The sequence below is a fragment of the Halictus rubicundus genome, chromosome 16, assembly GCF_050948215.1.
Source record: "Halictus rubicundus isolate RS-2024b chromosome 16, iyHalRubi1_principal, whole genome shotgun sequence".
NCBI classification, from domain to species: Eukaryota; Metazoa; Arthropoda; class Insecta; order Hymenoptera; family Halictidae; genus Halictus; species Halictus rubicundus.
In genome coordinates, this window is record NC_135164.1 from 10081158 (window position 1) to 10100659 (window position 19502).

At 51.3% G+C, this 19502-nt stretch overlaps 1 protein-coding gene across 2 annotated transcripts in view; it reads left to right on the top strand.

The window, feature by feature from the left end:
• The first annotated feature begins 14812 nt into the window (after positions 1–14812).
• LOC143362195 (lachesin) overlaps positions 14813–19502 on the top strand; it is a 235587-nt gene continuing 230897 nt past the window's right edge. The window contains exons 1-2 of one of the 2 annotated variants that reach the window (XM_076802149.1): positions 14813–14888; positions 15743–16159. The gene's annotated coding sequence lies outside the window, so the exon portion shown is untranslated. Of the gene's footprint in view, positions 14889–15608; positions 16160–19502 lie in introns of those variants that run through there. The other variant, XM_076802150.1, reaches the window with a different exon arrangement.

The following is a 19502-nucleotide window of genomic DNA, read 5'->3' on the forward strand; positions in this document are numbered from 1 at the left end:
CCCTGCGAGAGGCATCCACGAGCATCCGCGAAGGAACTCTAATCACGGTACTTAAGTTCCTGTTGCATAGACGCGCGAGGAACGTTGCTCCTGCCGCCATCAGCATCCGGTCCCGTAGAACGCTCCTCGATGTACGCGTGTAACGGTGAATGGAATGATTCGCGCCACCGAACACGACCGTTAATGAGCGAAACGTCGGCTTACACTGCTCCGAGAGACCCTCTCGAACTTAATGGACCTGTATCGATGGGGCTCTAAGCAGCTTCCCGCTTCTCCTACCGTTTCCCGTCTCCCGTCTCCCGTCTCCCGTCTTCCGTCTTCCGTCTTCCGTCTTCCGTCTCTACCTGAAAATCGGACGCGAAAAACCACCCCGAAGAGATCCCGTGCTTCCCTAACCCCAACCGAGGGTTTTCAAGCTCGATACCAGCGAATTGAAACAGCGTTTTCACTGCAAATACAAATCCCGTGTATCGAACTGCGCGCTTGTCGAAATTAAAGTTTTTCGTTAAAGAACTTCGTTATCCTCCCGTGTTTCCCGATGGATCCGATTTTCGTTTCGCCGTGCGGCCTTTGCCCGGTCTAATCGTGGAACGAGCGAAATCTCAAAGGAGAGGGCGCAGTTCGGCCATGGCCGGTGCCGCCATGGAAAATGCAGCTGTCGAGCGGAACTTCCGGTTCGCATCGAACTTACCGTCGAAGAAACGTTCCGCGCACTTGATCCATTTACAGGATACGCGGCCTTTGGCTTAGGTAAAAATAAGAAATCGATAGGGAACACCGGGCTAGTCGTCCGGAGATCGTTGCTCCTTCTCTTTCTCTCTCTTTCTCTATTTTCTTCTCTGTTTCTTCGTACGTCGAGGTTCGCCCCGAATGTCTGGTTCCTAGGTTATTCCCCGTAGGGCACATCTGTGCTCGGGCAATGTGCTCGGGAACGATTCCGCGTCACGGAAATAAAGACTGTTCGAGCAAACGATAACTACCGCAAAAGAAACAACAACCGGAAACCGCACTCTGTAATTCAGGGCGCGCGCTCACAGCACCCTCCATCGTTATTGTCATCGTTGCGCCGCCGGGACGACGTAACGTTATTATTCCTGGCCGTCGTTAGAAAGCCCATGGAACTATCGGAAAGGAATAATATTATGCCACCCGGCTCCCCGATCCGCCATAGTCTTTTTATCTCGTCCGGTGGGTTTGTCAAAGCGCGATTAGAGCATTCCTCGTTTCCTCCAGTCGCGTTTACACTCGCTCCACGGATATTCTGTGCGCGTTCTACGCTCGGCAATTCTCCTGTGCGTGTTTCTCAGCTTGTCAGCGATCGGTATTATTTGCGGAACAACGAATCCTTGCCTCTAGGCTTACGATTATTCTTCGCGTGGATACCTGCACTGTCGGTTGCATATTCTTTCAAACACGATTGATCGTCGGAGGTGTTTCAGGCCTCGTTCCGACGTCGAAAATTTTTGCGCGACGAGCTGGTTTTGCTTGATGTTAGGTCGAGGCTAATCTAAAAACGATGACGACTGGACGGCGTGTGCAACGATCACGGATTTTCTTTGGTTTCCACGGACCGGTGGCGGTGGTTATCCTCTCGTCCCCGAACGATTTCATCTTATATCCACCGGGATTAGAGAACCTCTGTCTGTGACCGTTTCATTACTCATCCTACACGCTGGCTGGGACTACGTGTTCGTTCTGTTTGTCGCTCTGGTTCTCTTTCTTCCCCCGGTATCGGCGTAGCCTCGTTCAACCCTTTCTTCTCTCCTCGTTCTCTCTCTCTCTCTCTCTCTTTATCTCGCTTGCTCCTCTATCCTCGTTCTCTCTCAGTCTCCATTCGATTTTTTCCCACGTCCCTCCTCTGTTTTCTACAGGTTTTTCCACGATCCTTTTGGCTCGGTCGCGCGAGCAACTTCGCAATATTGTAATGCGAGGCACAATGCCTCTGCACCCGAGGAGGAGATGCGCCGCGATAAAGAGCCCGGACGCGTCGGCCTCGGAAGATGATTAAAAAGAAAAAGGCACGTGTAATGCACGTCTTGCGACAGAAATGAATCTTGAAATTCTGGCTGCCCGTATTTTTTTGGCGTCGTTTGGGCTGGCCCGCGAGAATACAAAGGAGGGTTCGGGCGAGGAGACATTGAAAGTATTCCCGGCGCGATAATTCGAAGATCGATCGCTGGGTAATCGAGTTGCTGGGCGAAAAACGATATTTCATCTTCTGAGCGAGCGGCTTCCGCGATGATCGCGTCGTCGTCGCTCGTCTCCCGTTTGGACTCTAATGCGGAAACTGACACGCGAATACGCCCCGGGAAAGTTTCTCCTCTCCCCGGGCGCGGAAGCGAGGAAGAAGAAGCCGGGAGAGTTTACGCCGGGGAAACGGAATTAAGACGTTATAGAAATGGATCAAGGAGTTTAATTAAGTTGATTCAACGACCGCCGTACAAAATTTCCCGGGCGTTCGCGCCTCCTCGGACCAGCCAGATTGCTTCTTGTCGCGGGACTCGTCGCTGTTCATTATGTACATGCAAACATACGTACATTCGTACATAGACGCGGCACACAGACCGACGCGACCGGTGCACACGGACAGCCGCATAATATTTTTCGGCTGTTTAAGCTGTTAATCCGCTCGCTTATAAAGCGAAAGGAAAGTTTCCTCGGCGAGGATAAACGGGTTACCGAGTTCGTTAACGAAACTACACTAAAATGGAACTTTTTTAACTTGCCCGCTGCTCTTACACCATACCCGCGCTACCTGTTTACTTTCGCCGTACTTTATTTGCCATCAACTCCGGTCAAATTGATAAATTAACTAACTGACCACTCGGGCCCATCAACGGCGCCATTTTTATTTCCCCTTTTTTCGGAAAGTCTCGACGAAGTCGCACTTTCCGGAAAATCTCCTACACCGATTCATTTAATTTCGAGCTTAGAGCATCAAGGTTAGTACCGTCGAACTAGCAATCGCGTATTTTTACCTTGTCGTGGTATCGTTTCGGATTCACGCGTGGCGATTCGTTAACGCGTATTCTCGCGGGACGGTTTAGGTGATGTATATTGCATAACTTGAAGCGGTGCAACGGTGCATCGTGGAATTGCACGTGTCGCGTTCGCAGGGCAGTGTGCAAACAGCGCAAACACCGGTCCGGGCGGTTGTGTTCTCCAAACAGCGTGGGTTTCGATCGCCGGTAAAAGTTGAAGGGGAAAGGGCAAGACAGCAAACCGTGACTTATTAACGTTAATTAACGGGGCCGGTGATTGGGTTCAACAGGCAACCCCAGGAATCATGTTTCCTCGTGCTTTTTCCAACTGGCTGTGTTCTCCTCTTGTACAACTCGACTGTCGGCATCTATTATTCCATTTATTGCGATGATTTAGGCGTGTCGTGTCTACATTAATATGATTGAAACTGCCCGTGTTTACGGGACGGCGGATTACGGTCGAATCGACTGCACGTTCACGCAGTCAATTCAGGTTAATGATTTCACTGTAACGCGTCTCGCCGTGTGGATTCATCGAGCGGCTGGCCCGGCCTGGTCGGCTCGGCTCGGCTCGGCTCGGCTCGGCGCGTGTAACGCGAACCAATTCTCGCTATTTCCACGCAGATTTACATGTTTCTGCAGTTTTAGCCGGGGAAAATGGCGCCACTGCAGGTGCCATGAACGCGTTCCGCAACTCCGTTCAGATTGCAACGCTCCTAAATTTTTTATTAGTTTTTTCCGCGTTGTCGAGAGCGCGTGCTTTCGAGTGTCAACCTTTTCACAGATACTCACGGTCTAATGAAAATGACCGCACCTCGCGCCTCGCGCATATTTACAGTTCGGCGTTGCAAAAATGCAAAGGGGACACAGGCGGGGCCGCCCACTGGCGTAGACTCCGCGCGAAAATCCTCGCTCGGGTCGCGATTCCGTGAGCTCTCTGTTTTAACGCTTTATTAAACGTTAAATGAAACGTTTGAACGCATTTTCCCAGAATGATTTACAAATATTTTTCGATTATTGTAATTGCACTCTCGCAGAGGTCTTTTACTTTGAATCGAAGGTGTGACAACTTGCTCGAGTCCCTTTCGCGCGAAACGATCCAGCTTACAAGAGTTCTTCGAGAGAAAACTTTTTTACAGACCGTAATTCCCATAGAAGCCGATTCGCAGGAAAATTGTCGGCGCGAACTTTTCGATATTTTCCTATCGAGGATCGCGGCGCTGATTACTCGCCGTAAAGTTTTTCGCGGATGGTTCATAGGCGCCGGGACGCGGACCGTTCCCGATACCGACAAATCAGAAAAGCCACGGCCAAAGCCACTCGAGGAAACTGTGCCGTAGAAAGCGCCACGAACCCTCGATAAACGTTCATAACATTATCGGAGTCGTGCCTCGTACGTTTCTATTCGACGTGCGACCCATAAATCGTGTACACGCGACTTGCTATCGATCCCGGAAACGTATGTGCGAAGCTTCTCGAAATTTACGCGGAGAAAATGGCTGCGCAACATTTCGAAACAAAATCCTCAACTTCTCTGCCGTTTCGATCAGGAAATTTGAATTTCGGATTATTTAATAGTCGGAGTAATTGTTTATGGGGTTGGGATTGTGTTGGCACAGGTGAATTTTCGCGAGACCTTTCCGTGGCGGTTCGACGCCACTGTTGCCCGGTGGACAAAACGTGCACGGGCTGCATCAGATGTATGAGCAAGATCGTCGTGAAAGAAACATTTCACGCTGATTACACTCCGTCTCCGAGTGCACGGCCCTCTGTTAGTCTGCCCTTCTGATCCGTGAAGAGTTGCTCTTTAGGATTATTAATCCGAAAGGTATCTCCTTCCATTGAACTTTCTAATTGATCTCACCCCGACTTGCCGCGGCCGTGGAATTTCAATCGCGCCGTGTCGTTGCACACTCTCTCGCGATTCGAACCGAAACTATTGTTGCTTGTCCAAATACGAAATTTCTGTTTTCTGATACAGAGGTTATACTCGAGGTATCTCGAATCCATTTTCTGGGCTTGGTCAGCAATTTTTCCGAAATATTTCGAGAGGCCATGGACAAACGATTTCACCGAGTTAATTGTGAAGCGAACGCAGGATGCGTTGATCTGTCCCGAAATTTCCGGGGGCTGGAGAGATCCAGCCGAGGGTGCCTCGGGGGCACGACACGATCCTGTCCAAGATATTGCTAGTCTGTGGCGGGCAGACTTTCTGCGGAGCAGGGCATTCGGAGTCAAAGGCAATTGCTTGTTTATAGGCAGTATCCAATCTACATCGGCTCTGTCGAGGGGTGGGAAGGGTCGCGGGGCCGACGGTGGGAGGACAAAGAGGGCGGGGGGCGGGGTTCCGGATAGCGGTATAGGTTGCTACAGGTGCTTGAACAAACAAGATGTAAATTCGCTGTGCCACGGACCATGGAGGAAGCAAGTAATTAGATGCGTTGTTGCGGGGTCCACCTTTGAACTCCTGCTTGGTATTAAGGGCACTGTTTCCTCCCTGTGCCCTCCCTGCGTGTCTCGCCCTCTCTTCGGCCCTTTCCCCATCGGCATCCTACACCTCGACCGTGCTGTGTTTCCTTCGCACAAACGCGGTCCGAGGCACACGCACGCAGCGCGAGAACGTGCCTTCCCTCTGTGCACGTTGCAACCGTTGCACCCGCGACCGCGCTCCACTGTCCGCTTCCGTTTCCGCGTCCACGTGCTTGATCGCGGCGACACGAACACGCGAGCATACACAAATTTCGATCGGACAGGCCGACGGGACGCGTCGCGTCGCGTCGTTCGATATTGGATCCCGCAAGCCGTCCCCGAAGGATGCCCACGCTTTATTGCTACCACCGAAAGAGGATTGCGAGGGAGCACCCCGCTCGATGATACTTACGGCCATTCCGCGCCGAATCGATCGGTTTCCGCGGTCCACGTCGCGTCCAGGATCTCGCTCAAAGACGAGAGCAACGCACCAGAAATTCGGAATATGCACAGGTATATTTTCGCATCAGGTCCCCAGAGCTCCGTCTCGGCGGGTAGCCGATCGCGATCGGCGTGAAAGAGATAACCGGATCGGCTCGAAATATTTCTTGTAGTTCCGTGACCGGAAATTACACTCGGAAAACACGGTGGTCGTTTCGACGAGCGCGTTCAAACATTCCGACAGGGGTTCTTCCCGGGATCGAACACGTAACGGAACGTGATGTAAGCCGAGCTAACAAAAGGATTCCGTTGGTTCAACAAGACCGCCGTGCTGAGCTTCCCCGACTCTTTTTACTTTCCGTCCAAGTGTAAAATCTTTTCTTGACTCCTTATCGGCTCACAGGCTCGCGCGCCCGCGCGATCTCTCTCTCTCCTTCTTTCTCACTCTTCCAGGGGAGTTGGAGAGGGGCTAGCGGCGTAGAAAAAAAGGTAAGGTGTAAGGTAGAAGGGTCTGTAAACTCCGTCGGAGTAGCGGCAAAGTCCCAGAGGTAGCCTCCACTTTCAGTATTTACGACGTCCAAGGAAAAAGCTCGCCCCGGCGCTAAGGAAGAGATCCTGTCCGCTTCCTTCAGCTGTTCTTCGGGCCACCCCTCCATATTTTCCGCGCCAACCCGCCCCCTTTGCGTGCCCCCAAGTGCCGGGGGAGAGGGAGGACAGAGGAGGGGGGCCAACTCGGCAATTCGAGCCGCTGTCCGTGGCTCGTGAATTAAATACCCCATGAGGGACATATGTTTACGAGGCTTCCCCACCTAGCGCGCCGAGTTACTTCTAGATTATACCTAGTCCCTCTCTCTCTCTCTCCTTTTCCCCCATTGTACTCGGCCCGAGACCTTAATTGCATCCTTGGACCTGCCGCGCGTTACGGCAGTTCGATTCGTACGTGTGACCGGTCGGGGAACGCTGCGTCCGATCGATCGGACCCGCTGTGTTTATTATTTCCCGCTGGGGGTAAATTTCATTCGTAATAATGACGACGAGTCTGCGAAGTGTGAGCGACGATCCGAACGAGATCCGAGGCTTCCGGTGACGTCGCCGGTGGTGTGTCATCGAGGATTTTTCGGAACCCCTCTGGCAAACATTTTCTCGACGCTTCAGCGTCGCTCTCGCGTCACTTTCGTCCAGGATGCTCCGAAGAAATGCCGGCCTTCGCGTCTGTCACCACGGGAAACGCAATATCTGTGAATCACGAACTTCTGGGTCCCGGCGGTGAAGTTTCATCGAACAGGTAAGTTCTTCGAGGCCCGAATTACCTTTAAGGCCTATCCAGTCGTCCGTGTTTAAAGGCCGAAACGAGGCTCGTAGCGAAGCGTGTTCGCGAGAGTTGTTCGCGCGTTTTTAACGGGGCGGGATGGAAGAATGTACAGCGGGTCTCAAAACGGGAAAACGGCACGTTCCTGCTCGCGGAATTCCTTGAAAATGGTAACGATGGCCCTTGAGCGGCCAGGGCAGCGCAGGCAGGGGCCAGGGGCGCGACAGGCAAACGAGCACGGGGAAACAGGGGCGAGACACACGCAGAGCACGGGGACACGCCGAACTATATCAAACAACGCGACGGTTAATATCGGATTCCGTTGGGGGAAGAGAACCAGGGCGGGGGTCGAACGTGTTTCTCGTTAAGTGAAGCAATTACCCGGACCTATCTATTACTTACAACACCGTCAGCAACCACCGCAGCCTTTTAGTTTTGAAGACTGCCTCGGCGCCGCGTCACAACCTGCCGAGCTCTGCATTTTTCCGTCGTGTTCCCTTCCTTTTGCTCTCTTTTTTCCTCTCGCTTTTTTCCCCGTCTTTCCTTTTTCAACGACCACGCTGTTCTCGTCGCGCACGGATCGCATGGCGATGGCGATGGCGACGCCGATAGTTTCACTTTCGCGATTCCAATAGACGATTCTCGTTCATTTTCTCAACTGCAAGATCTCTCGCAGCTTCGATTAAGCGCAATTGATACCGGACTAGGAGCATCGCGTCGTGTTTAATCTCGAAGACACTATTCCCTTTTTCTTTCTACCTTGTCAATTAATCGGCACACGTCGAGGCGCGTCGAACAAATCGAATTTCTCCGACATTTCGGCTTTTCAAGTTCGGCACCATCGATCAAATTACTCTGATTGCGCGGGATCTTCCAAAGCGAGACGTTCCCTTTGATTCTGCGACGGGTGTCTACGGTTGTCCGTGACAAAAAGTTGAAAATTCGACTCCACCGACGAGCAATTAGGCACGATTCGCTGCGCCGTTGTTCGAGACAAGCGGGACGAACATCTACGGGAAAAGCTCGATATTTTTCGAGCGAAGGGTTAAGGAAAAACAGGGCGTAGAGTGGGCACAGCGAGTCGACTATGCGAATTTCGGTCCGATGTGCGCAGATCATCGTGGCGTAACGAAGAAATTGGCCCCGGCCCGACGCTCGCTAATTTTTCACCGTGGCCCCGTATCAATTTTGCGTTCCGCGACGCTGCACGCGATGCATCGATAAACTTGTAAATAATTAACGAACGCCGCTCCTTCCATCGTTAACACTCTGCCCCGGTTATTGGCGCTCCCTATTAGGCAGTATTCCCGTGGATCACGCCGATGCACCGAATTCGTTAGAAATATTGACAGGGGCGCACGATTCAGAGACCCTCGACTTCTCGTGTTGCGTCTATCAATATAAGCGAGGAACGAGCAACTTTCCTACGGATCTGATCGTGCGTCGACGCTCTGTCAATTTTAAAGATTCGCAATTTAGAAAGCTGGAAATATTGCGATAGTCTATCAATGAGCAATTAGAGCGGCGCGGATCAGCAGAAAGGTATTGCTTCCCCGATTTTGGCAGACGTTCGGAGTCCGAAGTGAAATTCCGGGTTTTTCTTAGTTCGTGAAAGGTACAGATTTCTCGTATCCAGGATCCGCAACGAAAATTTGCTCGTTCCCCGCGAATCGATAGCGATCCGTCCGGGTATTCTGGGTCGCTGAAATTTTCATCAGTCGGGGGATCGTTGGGAAATTAGTCTAGGATTTTAGTAAGGGCGTCAGGTTTTGCCGTGGCTGGTGTTACACACGGGAACTAGAGAGTGTATGCTCGTGCCTCAACTCCGGGGACGTGCGCTCGGAATCTTAATTCGCTTTATTATCTTTAACCGACTATATCGACCCGTTGGGTCGCGTCGCGTCGCGTCGCGGCCGGATCGATCCCGTGAATTAGAAACTGCGGGGTTCGAGTTCGATAGAATGCGAGGGCGTCTAACGAGGAATTATTCTTTTCATTAAACGATCTAGAAGACGGACATCAAGTGCGCGTATCGTGCCTCGTTTCGCGCGCTCTTCGGAGCCAGCCGCCGCGCCGATTACATTTCCCATAAAACTGCAACAATCGGTCGTCGTTTTACGAGGTGGCGTAAAAATAATGGATTAAATGGAGGATCGCAGGTACAATGGAGCTCTCGACATTCTTTTGTCTCGGGCCGGCCTATCCGCGTAGATTCTATCAGCTAATTACATCGCGGCGCAGCTATTGACCGCTCGTCGGCGGCCGAGGAGTCTCGCGGAGCGGTCGAAAGTTTGCAAACCGGTCGTCTCCGGAGAAACGCGGCTGCGAACGGTCGCGTAGTACGGTGCCGTGCAATTTTTCGTCCGATAGCAGACGGTTTATCGGCGAGTATTCATTTACAGGCGCCGTTAAACGGAGATTTATCGGTGCTAGAGAGTGCATTCTGCACACTCGCGTCTCCAGGCGATGTTTAAGCGTGTACGTTCGAGCAAATAGGTCAAAATAACGCAATTTTCCGTAATTTCTTCCTTAAATGATGAAAATACCCACATCATTGCATATCAAGCTTCGAACTAGATATATCCCAGACTAGGTAGACCCTACTTTGAATTATACTTTGTATAGACTGTAACAAAAATTGACTTTCACGTTTGATAGAAAAATTTCGTTACCCGTGTACATGGTCGGTTTGAGACGTTCACGCGGAAAAACGTTGTCCGAGGATCGTTTCACCCCGAGGCCGATTCAATCGCGGGAATTCGCAATGAAACGGGGGATGATCGGACGCAACGCACGGGAATAATGAAAAGCTGTAGATGAAGGAGCCCGGCGCGGCGGCAGGCCTTTGTGCCTTTCGACTGGGTAATGAAAATTCATCCGACACACCGAGCTCCGCGACCAGTGTATGTAATATCGAGTGGGAGAAGTGTAACGGCCGATAATGAGCGCGATTCTCGTCCGTCGCGTCGGAGGCGTTAAATCGAATCGAATTTCCACATGATTCGCCGGCATCGAGACCTCGAATCGACACGGTAATGTCTCTACTATTTAAAAATTATACGGCCCAGCAGATTTCCAAAGTTCGATCGCATGATTTTTCTAATCGGCGACCGCTGTTGATTTCGCTGTGTAGCCGACAATGTAACGGGACAAACTCGAAGCACGGGACGGTGCACGCGGGGCTTAATCGGATAAATAATTATGCGGTTCGAGGTCTGAGGAATCCGTGTATCGACCAGGGTCTCGTTAAATTGGCCCAGACCACTCGCGTAATTTGCTGTCTGCCCGTATTACGTATCAGATGATGAACATCAAGAGCCCCGAGTTTGAGGAGTTTCGAGGAGCCGCAGATCGGAACTCGCAGATCGGTGTTTTGCGGCGCCGTCATGCAGACATCTCCGACAAATCCGTGCGCGAGTTCCTGTTCACCAATTGTTTTATTACCGAAAGTTTTAAATCGGCCTGCGAGAACCTCGAGAATTCTTTCTGCAGAATAATCGGCGAACGGAAAAAATAAAGAGGGCTTTTAGAGGGTTTTTAGACTGCAAGATTTCACTTAGTTTGTGAATGTTGTTAAAAAATCGGGGTTTCGAGGATCCCGGAAATATCGGGAAATGCCAACACGAGGAACAATGTATCGAGTGCGATGCGAAAATATGCGCGGAAAGTTTACGGGAAGGACGCAGAGCGGATCGAGGAAAAGTTGCGAAATTCGCCGGAAATTCTGAAGTTTAATTGGAAGAAGACGATCCAAGTTGTTACGGCGGGCTCGCTGGAATGTATTACGGTCTTTTAACCGGCGCGGCCCGGCGCGGCGCAACTACTTAAAGTAGCATTATCCATTCATCCGCAATAACGCTGCGTGTCCAACCGAAAGAAGGCCTTAACAATGATCGATCTTCTTCAAGGCTAACGGGTAAGCCGCGAAGATCACGGGAACACCAAGATATAACGATCATCTCTCTGTGAAACCACCCGTTGAACCGCTTGATCCCTCGATCTCATTCGGAGCTTCAATTTTTCTTCGAGTTCAACGCTCGGTTCCACCGTTCGCCGTAACGATCGCCGGTCTACCTCGCGAATTCTCCGGAGTTATTCCAAAGAATCCTGCAAGTTCACTGTTCGAAGGCTAACTTTCCGCGTAGCAAGTTTTGTCGGGTGTTTTCGAAATACGTTGCACGCAGCTCGATTTTACGCGCTCGCGCGCAGATCGATCTCCGCGAGGACATGTGCTGGATACGTTTGTGTGCGCACCTTGAAAATACTCGGAAGCAAGTTAGATTGCTGCTAGATTTGGTCGTAGTTACCGTAGGCAGTCGACGGCTTAGCTATTTCCGGCGCAAATTAATCCATTGTTGGCTAACCCGCTACTGTTTGATCCGTCGTTTCGGGAATTCTGTTCTTATTTCGTACTGTATGCATCTCTATTTCGCTTACCCACCGTTGCCATGTCGCATTTTTCCAGAATCGAATACCGTCGTTTTTTCTGGTAGTTTTGCAGGAAGAACGACGGTGATTCGTGGCTGCGAAGGTGGTCGCATTCGCGCGTCAGTAAAATCCGTGGTTCGACAGCTGACAAGCTGGGGAGGGTGGTAACCGGCGATAATTATTTCCTTACAAAGCAAATTGCCTGTCACAGGACCGCGTGTTCGAGCGCGCACGATCGCATCAGGTATGCTGGGAACACTCCGAGACGCTTTCCTCTTCCACTCTCACCTTCTCTCTCTCTCGCACTCTCTTCCTCTTCGCACACACCTGTCCCCGTGTCTGCGTTCGCAACGGGGTAATACCAATTTGTGACACGTAATCCTTGCCGCTGTGCGTAAGCACGCGACGGAAAACCGAGCGGGTCGTGCTTGTCTCTCGCACCGGCACCCTGACGTGCCTTGTGCATCGTGCCTGCAGTCTGCAGTCTGCGGATGCGTCAAACCAACCCTTCAATCTTCAACAGAACGCACGAGATCACGACGAACTTGAACAAACGGGCTGCTGCGTGTCCCGGTTTCTATTCACTTGCTGCATATCAAATGTCCGACTGTGGAATGGAAATTTATGAAACATAACCGTTTTGAGGTACGAAGCCGACCTTTCACCTGGAAACTTCAATTTTTGCCCTATTCCATTTGCTTGGCGAACAAGATTTGTTTAGGAAAAACCGTCAACGACAGATTTGCAAAGGGGCACGCCTGATTTTGCCTCTGGGAGCGCCACTATGTTTGCACATGGACGGTCGAGTTACGGCGACGATCGCGACAGGGGAAATTTTCGGATAAATGCGATACGCGGAACAATGCGCGACACGAATTTCGCTCGTTTGTAACTAGCGCGAACAGCCGGTCACGGCTGCGGATAGTTCTCGGGTAAATAGAAGGTCGCTCGCGAAGGTACAGATGCTGCTAATCCGCGAAAGTGAGACGTTCCTGCTGGCCCTATGTCCTTATCGTTAAACGCGATTGCTACAGTTAGATATGCGTGCGCATCCGTGCGAATATCGGAATACTTTCGCGAGTTCGGTTGTCGGTGACGCGTCTGTTACGGCGTCGCCCCGGAGCATCGCGTCGACTCGTTGTCGTCGTCGTCGAGGGTGTAAGTTGGGGTGTAAGTTACCGGGGGAAAATCCAGTTTCGCAACAAGCCCTCTTTGCCACCGGTAATCTTGCTCGGCAAACAATAACAGAACGGCGCCGGTGGTGGTTCGGAGGCGGTGCGATGACGCAGCTCTCGCGCTCACGTCGAACCCTCGTTTATTCAACGCCACGTCTGCGATCACGAGGGTTGTGTTTATCGCGAAATGCACGTGTCTGAAGGACCTTTGAAAATTTCGCGGGTTACCTGGGGTCGGTGCTTGCGAACCGGTGCAACATTCGCCTGGTATCGAATCTCGCCGCGGGTCCAAGACTGTTGTGCACCCATAGCAATCTCGATTCGGGAGATATTGGCTCCGAGGCCGCCAGAACGCGTGTCGGATCATTGAATCCCGTCGTGGTCATCGGAAACGCGTTTACCGTCGTTTACCGGAGTTTGCCCGCGTTTCCCCGCCCCCAGGTCGATTTTTTGGACCTTTTTAACCGTCTGTCTTCCTCGGTTACCTTTCCCCGTCGCAGCCAGGCGATACGCAAGTGAAATTGCCTGAGAGAAGCTTCGCCTCGCCTCGCCTCGCCTCGCCTCGCTCTGCCATTTATTTGCAAGTCTAATGGCCACCGGATTGCGCGAGCCATTTCTCAGGTGGAACCGTCTATACCGGGCATTTTTCAGGGCTTGATTTTTCGTTTGGACGTGTCTGTCCATCATTCACGCTCAAATGAAAGAATCGCGTGATTCGCGATCGCAGAAACGCCCACCGATTTAGGTCTACCGGGAACATGTACGCCGGTTGTCGCTGGGTTCTTAGCGTTTCCGGTTAGCTGTTTGCATTCGCCGACTTTCCTAGGATCACCTGTTAGTTACTCGAACATCGTATTTTCGTAATTCGCAGAATATGTTATCGATATAACGTGGCGGGTGCCGTAATTCTCAGCAATCTTTACTTATACTTGAAGGGTGTCCCAGGTTTTAATGTTCAAACTTTGTCAGTATATTCTATGGCACTAAATAAGAAAAAAATGTTACGTAAACGTAGGTCGCATAGAGTTTTATTGAAAAGTTCATGTCTCGAAGGAAATGAATTCAATGGAGTTACGAGGCAACGAAATCGCACATCAAGAATATTGAATTTTTTAAATAATAATCCAACAGCAAGTGTTCGTAATACCTCGTACCAACTGAGGTTATCACGGTCGACTGTATGGCGGACTCTGCACTCTGATAACAGACATCCGTATCATTACACGAGGGTACAAGAGCTTACACCAGCTGATCATGAAGAACAATTGGAATTCTGTCAGTGGTATGCGTATGCAGTGCAACAAGATAATGTTGTTTTCATCAAAACTATTGTGGACTGATGATTCGACGTTTACGAGAGGAGAAATTTTTAATGTGCATAATAATCATGTATGTGACCTTACGCCACTCGACTTCTATCTGTGGGGAACTTTGAAAGATAAAGTGTGTCAAACACTTTTCTTCGCGTGATATACGTGTTAAGACCTACAAAATTAAATAGACATACCGACTGAATCGCGCCATAAGTGACGGACACGAAGAAAGTGAAATGGAACGATCTTTTCGTGGAAACACGAACATTCGGAACGTTCGCAGCACCTAACCGTGTAGAAAACGCACGGTGGACGACGCGGGTGTATCCGATCGGTTCCAAAATTGTCTGATCGCCAGCGAGAGAGTGAGTGAGAGAGAGAGAGAGAGAGAGAGAAGAGAGAGAAGAGAGAGGAGCAGGTAGGATCGGCGCGGCGTGCCGCGCGAGGGGTGGAAAAAGAGCATTTTCGAAGGAGGCAGGCATCAAACAACCCCTACTGCCGGAATCGCAGGGTATTGCGCTCGCGCAAGGTCGGCGCGCGTGTCCGTGTTCCTCGTATAGTATATCCGACGACGCGGGTAGAGCAGTAGCACCGGCACCACCATCAGCAGCAGCCAGCATTCAGCAGCAGCAGCAGCAGCATCGTCGTGGCTAAAAGGGGCTTCGGGATGTCGTACCACGAGCGTTAGTCCGTCGCGGTGTGTCGTCGTGTTACAACCGTATCGTCCGCGTCGCGTTACGTCGGCAACCAGGTGCCAGGTGCCAGGTGCCAGGTTAGAGGTGCTTCTAATTCGTCGTCAAGTTCGTCCGATTCGCCAGGCCCGAATTCGATATCGAGTCTACGAAACGCATCGCTATCGATCACAGAAAAAATCACGCTCGCAGCCTCTGATCGCCTCGATTTGTTTCGTCTCGATCTCACCGAGATCGGTCCGAGGATTATTTCAATCGCACCGATCTCTTCAAGATCCGCTGGCTCGCTGGTCCTCCGCGGGACCCGTTTGCTCGATCGTGCTGAACGCGTGAGAACCGTGGGGTTGTTGCGCGATATCGTTCGACGATATCGATGAGGATTTCCCGTCGATATAAGGTGTCCGTTTTTATTTGCCGACGGGGAGGCGGTCGCCCATCGACGAGGGGCGCCGGCGAACGTGCCGAAGTGGCATTCTTGTAATTGGAACGGGAAACGCGCGCGTACACCGGCGTGATCTTGAAAAATCGACCCGGGCCCGGTTTAATGAAATTTTTCTCCGCCCTCTGTCTCTGTCTCTCCGTTGCTCTTCGATCGAATTAGGTTGCTCGGTATCGGTTGCCGGTTCCCGTAACAATCGGGCGCGTGATCTCGACGAAACTCCGGAAACGGAAAAATAATCCTTTCGGCGGTGACGGGGATTTGCACGCGATCCGGCGCGGCGGTCTGCCGAATCGTCCCCGGACGATTTACGACGATCGTTGCACCCGTACCAGAGCCATAATATTTCCGGGATCGATCGTGTGCCACCGGCGATCAGAGGCTCGAAACACCCGAGCGATCGCGTCCGCGTTCACGGATCGCGTTCCCACGTTCGTCGTTGCGTGTGCCGCACGCGTGATTTTGCCAATAAATAACCGGCTACATTTATCGAAGTCCGTTGCACGCGGTTTACGCTGATCGCTCGCTGTGCCCGCAGCCCGACTATCGTTATCGATTAATCAAAACACGGCCGGACGTACGGGACCGATGTGAGAAAGTACCACGTTTCGAGTTCGTCGGTGCACACAGTGAACGAAAACGAACTGGACGCGAGAGACACGATCTTGAAAGCGATACCGGGGGACCGAGGGGATCGGTGTCGATCGCCCCGAGAGATCTAGAAGAAGCTAAGTGCGCGGACACTCGCGAGTGAATCTCTCGCCCCGAGGATAGTGCAGTGGGTTCAGTGTTTGATGGACAGAGGTGGTCCTCGTGCACAGGTAACACCGAAGAGCCGTCCGGGCTGCGATCGAAGGACTTCACGGATCCTCGACGATATGTCCCCGGAAATCCGCGGACTCCCGTGAAAAAGTACGTATTATCCGGCGTGCCATCCCGGTGTCGAGCGAAACGAAGCGGCGTCGAGCGGAGCGGTGTGCGGGACGATGCTACATCGGGGGCTAACGTATCGGGGATTTGGAGCTTTGTCGCGCGGCGCGAGAGTTATGGACGATTTGTAGCCGCGCTCTTTTTAAAAGACTTATTACGGACCTTCCTCGATAAGCGTTATAAATCAAAATTTCCAATTGGTCGGACCCCGGCTCGCTTGAAATTTCCCGGCCCCCAGCCCCCTGATTTATGGAAATCTCTATATTTAGGTGGTGCCCGCCCACCCACGCGCCCCGTTATCGTTAACGAAACGCCTGGAATTTTTACCGGCCACTCGAACAACCGCCACTACTTTCCTGTGACCTCCTCCTCCTCCAACCTAGGAATATATACCTCGGATCATAAGTCACCGGACACTTGCTAAAAATTGCTGAAACCTTGGTACAGCTTCTTAAAACAAAATCGTACAACAATCCTGCCTGTGTACAGGGTGTGTTCGAGAAAATGGAGTTTGAAAATTCAGCGAACACGCTTGCTGTTAGATAGGGATCGGCCGATGCGTCTGGCCATGGCAGACCGTTTCTACTTGCCGACGCGGCAGACCTTCAACCTTGATTTTCTCGAAAACGGAGCCTCGAACGAAAAAACATTACTATTTCCTCTCGACTTATTTTTACCGGTAGATTCACCCCCTTGCCTCGTATCGGATCGGTGACATCCTGTACATGTATTCGACCGCGACACTCGATTCACGACATTTTAATGGGACACGTAATGGATTCGCGGTATTTGTCCGTGTTTCGCTCGATCCGAAACTCTGAGTGTTCTCTTTGAGCAGGAGCGGACGCAAACATCAGCAACTCCTCTATCCGTTGCTACCCCGTTTCTCTCTCTTTCTCCGTGTGTCCGCTCTTTCTCTCTTTCGATGACTTCAAACGGTTTCTCGAGGATGCTCGAGCCGAAGTGCTCTTGCAGTTACAAAGATATACGTTGCCGATCGGAAAGTGTACGGTGTACCCCCTCCCGCTCCTCCCTCCCGTCCGTACCCCGTTCCACCGGTTAAAGAACGCTCGAGCCTGCTGATGCACACTTTTGTGGTACAAAGAATGATTATATTCCCGACGGGGGTGGCAAGTGCCCGCTCCCCCTGCTTCGAGATGCGTCGGGGCCGGTGTGCAATCATCGAGAAACGTTTGATGCCCAGGCCCAGGCCCACACCGTAACACGGACTTCCGGCGGATCCGCGGAGAACGCGGGAAATGTGCTCGATGCAGGACCGGTAGAGAAAATTCAATGAAATTTCCCTCTGCGCAAAAATCCACCCGCGATGGATGCCTCCCTGCTCGCTTTCGGAATATTAATAAACGAGCTGTGCTAGATCGAGAGGAAGGGGCAGAGAGAGAGAGAGAGGGAGAGAGAAAAAGAGAGAGGGAGGCTTCTGTCGCCGTAGCGGGTGTGACAGAAAGTTTTCTTGATCGGGGAAAAATCATTTGCAAACGGACTTCTTCGATTTACCCCCGTCAGCCTGTTGAGGGGCGCACAAAGCTCGAGGTAAGCACAACTTTCCTCGTTAAGGAACGTTGATCTGAATAAGCCCATTCTTCGGTTGTCCATCGGATCCCAAAGAAACGCTCCGCGAACAGTTTCATCCCACCCGCATTTTTTTCTTCTTTTCCCTTATCCGTTTCTTTTCTATCCTCTTTTTTCCTCTCTCGCTCTACGGCGACGTTGAACGCGCTGTTGCTTTCACGGCGTCGGTAGTTACCAACTTTTAATATTAGATAAATAATCCGCTCCGCGATTGTCTCGGCTGTTATCGAACTTGTCGCGATAGTTTACGGCCCCTGGCCGGCGCTTAAAAGTTAAACAAAACGCCGCCCTCGAACTTTACAGATCAATTTTTTCGTCCCCTCCCCCTCCTCGTGCAGACTCCCGCGCGTCTCGTCTCGACGAACTTGTCAGCGCCATTGAGCCACGTTATCCCGACGGTTTCTTTCCGAACGGAAAAGTTGAAAGACTATGCGGGGCTAATGATGCACGAGCGATTACTTTCCGCGAATTCTCGTCGACGCGTAGGCCGGACAGTGAAACAAGCAAGGGAAATATCGGACGAAATATCGGTTCGAACAAAGTTACGCTATTTTCTACGGGGTGAAAAAGTTGCGATTTATCTTATCGAAAATGCAATTCCCTTTTCGACTAAACACTCTTGTTGTTCCCTCACCGATAGAGCGCTCTCTGTTATTGTGCGACGGCTATTGAAAATCGAATGTATTTGCAAACGTATTTATCGGTTTTTATTCGGTGCACCGTTGCGTTCTATTTCTATTGCTAATGGTAACTGAAAGATGAATGCATCCATAGTGAAAAAATGCGCAGTGTCTGTTTGTTCTTAGTCGTTGCAGATCGGCGAAATTATCGAGTACCGTTGCGTTACCTTATCGGAATTAATAAACGGAAATTTTTATTTAATCGAAGGCTAATGTATAAGCAAGTCTCGTCCGTTCATTCGAATTCCATCGAAACCACATTCAGCCGGTAATTGCGAAGGAAAGCGTTCGCGTAATTTCAATAAGCACGCGAAAAATAAAAGATCCGGGACCAGTTCCGGTGTTGATAATGGTTCGGTTCAGCGGCGTGGGACCCTAATGGCGACTCTTTTCTTACAAGAGACCGTTGCACGCGCTTGTAACGGCGCATTAGCCGGGTGCAGCGGTGCAGCGTGCAGTGTTCCGCGTGTTCGGCAATTATCCAAGATGCAAAACGACACCCTGGACCCTCTCCACGCTGCTTTTTCGACCTGGCCGCATCCGGAATGTAATTACGAGCGTTTTGTCGCAGTCGGTCGGACACTGGCTCGCAATAATACCCGCAAAATTCGTGAATCGAGAAGAATGAGATATTCGATAGATTTACGAGAGCGGGCGTCCTGCTCCACTCGCTTTCGAATTTTCTAAGTCGCGTTAACGTGTCGTAGCTTTTCGAAATATTTCTCGGATCAGGTTCTAGATATCAGATCTATCCTGTTTTTCGGGATCGCGTTTCGTGTCTTCCGGTGATCCGGCCAGGAACGATCGTAGTCCTATGAAAAAGTTGGATCGTTCCGGGGGGATCGCGGTACGAAAGCAGAAATCGTTGAGCATTCCGGGCCGCGTCCTGTTACGGTAGCTTTTCAAGCGAATTAACGAGACCGATACGTTTAACGTGGAAAGGCTCGCAGCCGGAATTTCGTTCGGAGATTTATTTTTCCCCCATCCGGGCCGCGTGTTTCGTGCAATCTCTGACCGGGCCGGCGTCGTTCAAAAGAACGAGCGGACTTTCCTCG